Genomic DNA, 9,478 nt, shown 5'->3' on the forward strand with positions numbered 1-9,478 from the left:
TAGCAAAAAGATGGAAACAACCTAGCTGCCCATCAACAGATGAATGGATAAACAAACTATGGTATATACACAAAATGGAGTACTACGCAAAGATTAAGAACAATGATTTATCTGCAAAGCATCTCACAACATGGATGAATCTGGAGGGTATTCTGCTGAGTGAAGTAAGTCCATCACAAAAGGACAAATATTTTATGAGAACACTACCATAAAAACTCATGAAAAGGTTTACACACACAAACAAATCTTTGATGGCTACGAGAGGGGGACGGGGAGGGATGGAAAACCACTAAATAGACAATGGATAAGCAGTAACTTTGGTGAAAGGTAAGACAGTACACAGTACTGGGGAAGCCAACACAACTTGTTCAGGGTAATGTCATGGAAGCTCCACAGACAAATCCAAACTCCGTGAGGGACCAAATTACTGGGCTTAGGGCTGTGGGGACCATGGTCTCAGGGAACATCTAGCTCAATTGGCATAACATAGTTTATAAAGAAAATGTTCTACATTCTACTTCGGTGAGTAGCGTCTGGGGTCTTAAAAGCCTCTGAGCGGCCATCTAAGATACTCCACTGGTCTCATCCCTTCAAGACCAAGGGAAAATGAAGAAAACTAAAGACACAAGGGAAAGATTAGTCCAAAGGACTAATAGACCACAACCACCACAGCCTCCATCAGACTGAGTCCAGTACAACTAGATGGTGCCCGGCTACCATCACTGACTGCTCTGACAGGGATCATAATAGAGGGTCCCGGACAGAGCTGGAGAAAAATGTAGAAGAAAATTCTAATTCAAAAAAAAGACCAGACTTACTGGCCTGACAGAGACTGGAGAAACCCTGAGAGTATGGCCCCCAGACACCCTTTTAGCTCAGTAATGAAGTCACTCCTGCAGTTCATCTTTTAGCCAAAGATTTGACAGGCCCATAGGACAAAACAAGACTAAAGGTGCACGCCAGCCCAAGGGCAAGGATAAAAGGCCGGAGGGGACAGGAAAGCTGGTAATAGGGAACCCAAGGTCGGGAAGGGAGAGTCTTGACACGTCGTGGAGCTGTTAACCAATGTCATAAAACAATACATGTACTGACTGTTTAATGAGAAGCTAGTTTGTTCCGTAAACCTTCATCTAAAGTACAATTAAAAAAAAAAGTGATTAAAAAATATATATATAATTGACTTGTCATAAAACTTGAATCATCAATAAAAATTGTGAAATGAAAGTCGCCATTCTATTTCTACTTTGGCAATTTAAAAGTCTCGTTTGTATCGACAAAAAATAAAGACTATACCTTCCATCTCACGATGAGTTCCAACTTCCAAATTGTTCATCTCCTCCCAGTCAATTATTTTCATGCTACACCAAAATAAAGTTACGAGAAAGAAGGGCCTGTATGAGGTGTAGCTATTATAATTTAAGGTCAATAAGTTCCAAGCATATGTACATGCTTTTACAGAAATGAAAACAAGTTAAATTAAAAAATAGGGAGACTGGTCCCTTAGGCCATGCATATATACTAAAGAGGAATGATACAGAAAAGATTAGCACCGCTCACAAGCAAGAATGACACACAAGTCCATGAAGCATCCCATATTTTTAAAGTGTAATCCCAGAATGAGAAAACAGGAGAAACCATAGTTTTGTTATCTTTCTTTAACTTGACCGAAATCAGTTGTTAATAATAAAATCTATGCTATAGAATGGGCTGGCAGAAAAAAAAAAAGTGGGGGGGGGGGATGGAAGGCAGTGTTGCAAAAGTAATTCAGATTACTGTTGAAAATTTAAGCACGTTTCATTTCTATTTCAACCAGAAAATTTCCTTATACAGAGACACTTGACATAAACTAAAACTCCTGGGTGAAAATGTCATTTCTACCTGTGTCCTAATGAAAGTCAGTAAGTCTCTATTGTCCTCAGTGTTCTTGCGCGAGGAAAAGAGAAAGAAAAGAGGATTATACTACATGAATTTTAAGATCTTCTTCTGCTCTACCTTTCAAATGTGGATAGATTTCTCAAACTGGGTAAAATCCCTGTGGCACTATCATATATCATGTTGTTTTTAGAGGTCATCCAGTTGGTTCTGATTCATAGTGACCCTACAGGACAGAGCAGAACTGCCCCCATAGGATTTCCAAGGAGTGGACGGTGGATTTGAACTGCCGACCTTTTTGGTTAGCAGCCGAGCTCTTAACTACTATGCCACCAGAGATGTATATAAATCATAGAGAGGCCAAAATATGAAGGCAAATCAATAAAAACAAACAAAGAATGTTATGCCTCTTTGGAAACCAAAAATATAAGACATTTGTCATTTAAAATTTGAGCTTTATGATTTAAAGTATTTTAATTTCCAAGGGAGGAGCACAGAAGCTTTAATGTGGTACCTCTAAGTTGTCTTTAGTTAAAGTGTAAGGCAGGCAGAATCACAAAGGCTTAACCATTGTTTTCAGTAAAGAATGGCTTTGCTTCTACGTGGGTATACATTTGGAATAGAAAAAGTGAGTAATAGCGGCAACCTCTGTGTTTGGCAAAGTTCTATCTAGATATTCACGCTCAAAATGGAAGCAGAAATGAGATGAGTGAGCATTTTGGTTGGACGGATTGCTAAAAGTGAATATAACGATGGAATATTCCTGACATGGGAACCCAAAAGTCTCCCCAGTGTGTTGTGATTCTGATGTCATTGAATTAGGAACACTCACACAGTTGTTATGCATGCTGGCTGTAGATTTGTGTAAATAGCCATCCAGCACTTTCAATAATGGTCAAAACACTTTAGAAAAATCTAACAGGGAGTCGTAGGAACAGATGTGCTTCTGCCCAAACCACGTACTGAGAATTCCAATTATACAGGCAGCTAAATCACTACAACATAATTGCCACTACCCGAGTGTGGGATGCAATCACAGCTTACCCGCCTTTGTTTTTCCAAAATAAGTATTAGTGGTCCTCCCAATTTAACAGAATGCCCAAGGCTGTTGGGAGAACCAGCAGCAAGCTCCTTAGTAACCAGAGGTGATAAATTGATTTCTGCAGACTTGTTTATGGGGCTCAGAGATTTAACTTCTATCTGAATCCGTGGTCACAGGCCAAGTTGATTTAAACATTTTCTTTTCTAGCAAATACAGGTTCTTTATAAAATGAGAGAAAGAATAAAGTAAAACTGTATTAAATGAAAAATTAAATTGAGCACTGATAAACCTCATTGTGAAGGGCATTTAATCAAACTGAAATGTATTTTTCCATCTCAGTTTCACACAAAGTGCAATGTGCATTATTTGAAAATTAGATAATCTGCTTAAAAGCTCTTACTGTACAACTCCACCTTCTTGCTAACTGAATTTACTGTAATGTGGCTGAGATTGTTTTTCTGTCACAATTTCTATCTGTTGTTTAGAAGAGATTGATACATTTTAAAATATTTAATGTAAAAACATAATATTTATATAAAAATGCATACTTTCTCTGGAATAAGAATATATATAAACATACTCACAAAAGCACAGTATGCCACTAGTGAAAGAAAAGAGCTTTTAAAAGTAACTATTGTAAATAATATTTTATTTTTTCATGCTCACACACAAAAAAATTGTGGTTGGAGAAATATGTAGTTACATCTTGAGGTACTATGAAATTATGTGAAAAACTGAGATTATCTCCTCAGAGAGTTTCCAGTTTTAAATTTGAATGTGCTAGAAATAAAATACATAGAAATGTGACTTTCAACAGAATTGGATTTTAAGAAATACAGGCTTTAAAAAAAAAAAAAAAGCAGACTTCTAGAACTTAACCACAGAAAACAATTTTCCAAGTAGGTCAATACAAACTTCTTGGGAACTAAAATAACCGTCCTATTAAAATAAGCGTATTATATTTTGGTGTAACTATTTTAAGCCCTTTATTTTGTTGTGTTGTTAGGCACCGTGGAGTCAGCTCTGACTCACAGCGGCCCTATGCGTTACAGAGGGAAACACTGTCTGGTCCTTTGACATCTTTACAGTAGTAGGTATTGTTTAAGCCCACTGTTGCAGCCACTGTGTCAATCCATCTTTACTTACTACTGTATGAAACTCACAGTGGGGAAGGAGCAAAATCATTCTCAATTGGCATATCGTATTTGCGGTTCTACAGAACTCACCAAAAGATTTAATAATATGTGCAAGAAACATAAAATATCTCAGCATTCTGGGTATTATCATTAATATAAAAATGTCACTAATTGTTTAATTTTACCAAATGTTTTATATATATATATATATATATATATACATTTGCATGATCAAATGCAGGAAATAATTAAGTGCTTTAAATAAATTTTATCACCTAAAACAAAAGTTGTTGCTTGTCTTAAAGCTAATTAACTTAAATAAAATATAAAGTTTAGATCCAGGCTCTAACCCATTAGCAGCTGCCATCCCAAAGGATCCTAAATAGAATGTATGATCTCATCCGCCCATAGCAAACTAACATCCTTCTTAGAAACACATCTTTAGTGACAGCATCTCTGGAATGTCTTCCTAGCACAGGAAAAGCAGCATCCGCAGTACTGCAAAACCATCCTCAGAAGTATTGCTATTTAGAAGCAGAACGACAATGAGTAATGGTAAGAAATAGGACTCTGCCCCTGTGGGAATGCAGCAGCAGAGGTAGCAAAATACTTAAACTTCCGACTGCTTTTTCCCAGAGATTTAAACACCAGCAAATAAGGCCCTGTAGGCATATAAAAGATAAGAGCGAATTTAACTCCCTTTTCACCTGTTCAGCTGCCACAGGGGTCATTTTTCTGTGTGTAATTTAATGTTTGTTCCATTTTTGCCCTATTACTATGCAGTTCAAGGAGTCCTGGTGGCGCAGCGGTTAAGAGCTCAGCTGCTAACCGAAAGGTCAGCGGTTCGAACCCTCTAGCTGTTGGAGAAAGATGTGGCAGCCTGCTTCCATAAAGGCTACAGCCTTGGAAACCTTAAGGGGCAGTTCTATTCTGCCCTATAGGGTCACTATGAGTCTAAATCAACTTGAAGGCAATGGGTATGGGTATTATGCAGTTCTTTTGAGGAACCAGCATAAAGAGACATGGGAAGATAGAAGACTCCGAGATCAACCCTCACAGTAGACGGATTTATTCAATTTAATCATGAAAGTACCAAGGTTAGTTACAGGTAGCCCTAGAGAACTGCAGGAAGGGGAAGCCATTTATCCAGACCATTTCCTGAGTACCCAGGCTGCTACAGTGCCTGCTGTGGGGAAGAATTCCACCCTCTGGATTTTACCTCCTTCCCTATGCTGGGATCTTTATTAAGATGCAGGTATCATGCTCAGCAGCTAACCAAAAGGTTGGAGGTTCGAGTTTACCCAGAGGCACTTCAGAAGAAAAGCCTGGCAATCTACTTTCAAAAAATCAGCCATTAAAAACCGTATGTGGCACAGTTCTACTCTGACACACATGGGGTCGCCATGAGTTGGAGTCAACTCGATAGGAACTGTTGGACCCTTAGGAAAGGTAACAGGTGAAGCTGTTAGCAGTACTAGTAATACATGAGCATTGATGAAGGAACTGGTAAACATAGGGCTGTTTGTGGAAGGTAAAACTCAGAGAACTGAGAACTTGCAGAGAACCATCCAGATGAGGGAGACTCAGAGAACAGGAAGACTGAAGGCTACTCGGGTCTGCTCAGCTTCCCACCAGTTATGAAGTATACTGCCCCTCTCCCCACCCAGCTCCATTCAATTCGATCTGAAAGATTACCACCCAACACTTTTAAATCTTGGCAATATTTTATTGCAAATGAGTTCATTGCTTTACCTAATATGAATGTATTCCTGAAAAAGCCTCTTAATCCCCCTAACATGTGAATAGTTGAAGAGTTTAATCTAAGATCAAGAAAGAAAGAGCATTTAACTTGAACTGAGAAGATGTGAATTCTAATATCAGCTTTGGTATAAATCATATACAGACATTGATCAGGTATTTCTGGGCTTTAGTCTGTCATCTTATAAAAACACAGGGCATGAGAGACAGATAATCTGTAAGATATTTTAGAGTTCTAAAAACACAAACTAAACAAAATAATACATTTCCTGTTGCTAGATAAAAGAAAATATAAACTTTGATACCGCCTCTCTGCTAAGGTTAAACGTAGGGTTATTTCTGCATAATAGCCTGTAATTTATATGTAAAACTAGTATATACTACTCATACAACAAAAGTGACTCAAACCATTTGGGTTTCAAAGGTAGCACATGCACCAATTCATTGTTTTACCTAGATAGCAGGGTTATGCTTGTAAAAAAATGCAATTTTAATATCCCAACCATAACCCTCTCATTCAAAATGCTCAGTTGTCCATGGACAGCATTGTAGAAAACATAGGTTGCAATCACTACCTGGAGAAGAATAAAATCCTACAGCACAGGGATTTTCATCCAGTCATTGGACCTGTATGGGATTCAAGGATTAATTTCAGGGCTCCAATGGGGATTCTAAAAAAAGTGTGTAACATTTTGTATGAAGTGCATGTGTACATCTTTCTGAGATGTTTCATAACTTACATCTGCAACTCCAAGTGCTTTATGATGCAAAACGAAACAAAGTAAGCAGATGGTTCTCACCTCAAGACCAACATGACATAAAGAGACAAGATAAAATGTAATGTTTCTGAGGAGACACACTAGATAAGGCTGAAGCTGCTGACGCTCCAGGATCTTCCCTTGATCATTTCCCACAGGATCTGCCCACCCATGTCTGCAAATATCAAAGGCTGATTTATTTCTAGTGGAGTAAATATCCAAATGACTGCATATAATGAATTGCTGTTCCAGAACAAATTGTGGATCAGTAAACTGTGACCATTGTGGTTTAAGTGAACTCTTTCTTTGTGATTAACTTCAGGGCTGCGATTCGGAGCCCTGGTGGTGCAGTGATTAAGAGCCGGGCTGCTAACCATAAAGGTTGACAGTCTGAATCCACCAACCACTCCTTGGAAACCGTATGGGGCAGTTCTACTCTGTCCTATAGGGTTGCTATGAGTCAGAATCGACTCAACGGCAACAGGTTTTTTTTTTTTTTTATTTTTTAGTTTCTTTGTGATTACTGGTTATTTCTTACGCTGTGTAACAGAGGGACAAGAGTTCAGAATTTGCATGAATAGTAAGCCACCATCTTCCCTTCAAAGAGAATACTTAACACAAAAGAGAGGAAGTCAGTCTCAGCAAAGACATGGAAGGTACTACGGAACCTTCTTTCTTGTTGGACACCCCATTATCTATTGTGAAAGACACCTACCTATACTATGCATTTCAACCATCATGATGTGGAATGGATGTACTCCATTGAGTTTCTGTGTGTATTTTAACAGGAAGAAGATAGTAGTGTCTAAGAGTTTTGTGGCTATTGTTGTTAGTGCAGTTGAGTTGATGCTGACTCATAGTGACCCTATATGACAGAGTAGAACTGCTCCATAAGGGTTTCCAAGGAGCAGCTGGTGGATTCAAACTGCTGACATTTTGGTTAGCAGCCAAGCTCTTAACCACTATGCCACCAGGGCTCCATACTTAACATAATACTCTGTGATTGAATAATAAAGAGGATATGACAGATTATCATCAAACTTTAGATGATATAAATTGTTACTAAACTTTTTCTTCATATTCTTAGAAAAAGACATAAAAGAATAAAGTCTTTGTTCCAATTTATCATGTTCATACTACATCCCAGGAGAATGTTTTCAGATATAAAAATGGGATCAGACTTGGTTGATAACTTATTATAACATAAAAAGAGATTAAACACTGGTGTTAAAATCACGGTTCCATGAGCAAATGAACAATTAAACAAATTAGCCACAAATACAGACTGAGAATCTAGATTTTGGAATAATCGAATAATTTGCTTTCATGTTGAATTTATCAGGGTTCACATACAATGTCTCATTTCGCCTTAACTAGAACCCTATTAGATATTTAATATTACACCCAATTTGTAGATTAAGAAATTGAAGCTCAGGGAGATTGGATAATTTTCTCGTTTGCAGAGCTAGCAACTGGGACTGGAATCTGAATTAAAATTCTCATTATAAATCACAGACCAGCACAAACTTTTCAGAAGTTACAGAATAGATTTCCCTCCTCTAGGGGAATAAAGATAATTTTAAGTTATCCAAACTGAGTATCTACTACACAGATTATCTGGGGGCCATTCCACACTCAGCCTCCCTTTTGGTACCAGTCTATGAGTCATTTCATTAACAGTCTATTAAAAATTACGTTTCCAGAATCTTCTCCATATTGCAAAGTGTAAAGGCTATTTTCTCTCTACCCCTCCAGATGGCAGGTGTAGTCCATTTAAGAAGGTCCAATGATGTATTTTGGGAAACAAGATTTATTCACAATTTAGAGGCCAAAATAAAGTCTTTGAACTAATTTACTCATCTTTTTCTCCTATTCTCATTATTAGCAGACAGTTCGGAAAATATCCATAATTTTTCTGTAGCCCAAGTAGCATCCCATTTATCTCCCTAAAGACAAATTTGTTCATCATTTTAAAAATAACATGTATAATTTGGACAAACATTTTAATAACTGGAAAATATTTAAAATGGGAGGGGGATAATGTTTAAATACTTAGAATAGCACCCTATAAAGTGAATTCCTATAAGCTGAGAGTCTTGAAACAAGCAAGCCGGTATCTATAAAAAGTTACTACAATATTATCTATTTGACAATATTCTGAATCAAAAACAACTTTGTTATAGAGGACTGGTTATATTGTAACGTAAAAAAATACGGATCGCGTTAGCATCCACCTTAATAAATAACTAGATATTCTTCAAATTCGTTGTATGCCGTAGCATTTTTGTATGTGTGTATTTTTCATCTATCATTTTAAGAACAATTTCTAGGCAACTTGGAATAAATGCAAAAGAGAAAGACGAAAATAGATTTGGCTAATATACTCTCAAGTTCCATAAAATTATACTGCATTATAATAATTACTACTTGAATGTATAGTCTGTTTAATACAATGTCCTAATACATACAGATGACTATCTTAGATGACATGTCTCAGAATAGGCAAACTTTTGCTACAAAGGAATGGCCACTAGTCTGTGCTGTTGTACAAGGAATACTTATTTTCATCAAATATTTCTAAAAGGAGCTAGCACCATTTATTGTTTTAAGAATCACAACTCTATCATATCCCAAGTTTAGCTTTTTTATTTTCTGTAATATATTATGTGAAACATCAATATTGGGGAAAATATTAAAGTAAAAACGTAAATCTATCAGTGGTTCCCCTTTGTTTCTGAATTCAAGAAAGATGGCATTTTAATACTAATATGATATTGACAAATTATGAAATGTGAAGTATATTAAGCTACAAAATTATAATTTCCTTTAATCTGATGTGTTATACAAAAATATTCTAGCACCTGGATTTATCTAATGATCAGCTAGTTTGTCTGCACATACTACTAACAAAC

At 36.9% G+C, this 9,478-nt stretch overlaps 1 pseudogene; it reads left to right on the top strand.

Annotated features, from left to right (window-relative positions):
• Positions 1–1,507: 1,507 nt before the first annotated feature.
• Positions 1,508–1,600, top strand: LOC111820073 (uncharacterized; annotated as a pseudogene).
• The last annotated feature ends 7,878 nt before the right edge of the window (positions 1,601–9,478 follow it).

The sequence above is a fragment of the Trichechus manatus genome, unplaced genomic scaffold (assembly GCF_000243295.1).
Source record: "Trichechus manatus latirostris isolate Lorelei unplaced genomic scaffold, TriManLat1.0 scaffold00025, whole genome shotgun sequence".
NCBI lineage: Eukaryota > Metazoa > Chordata > Mammalia > Sirenia > Trichechidae > Trichechus > Trichechus manatus.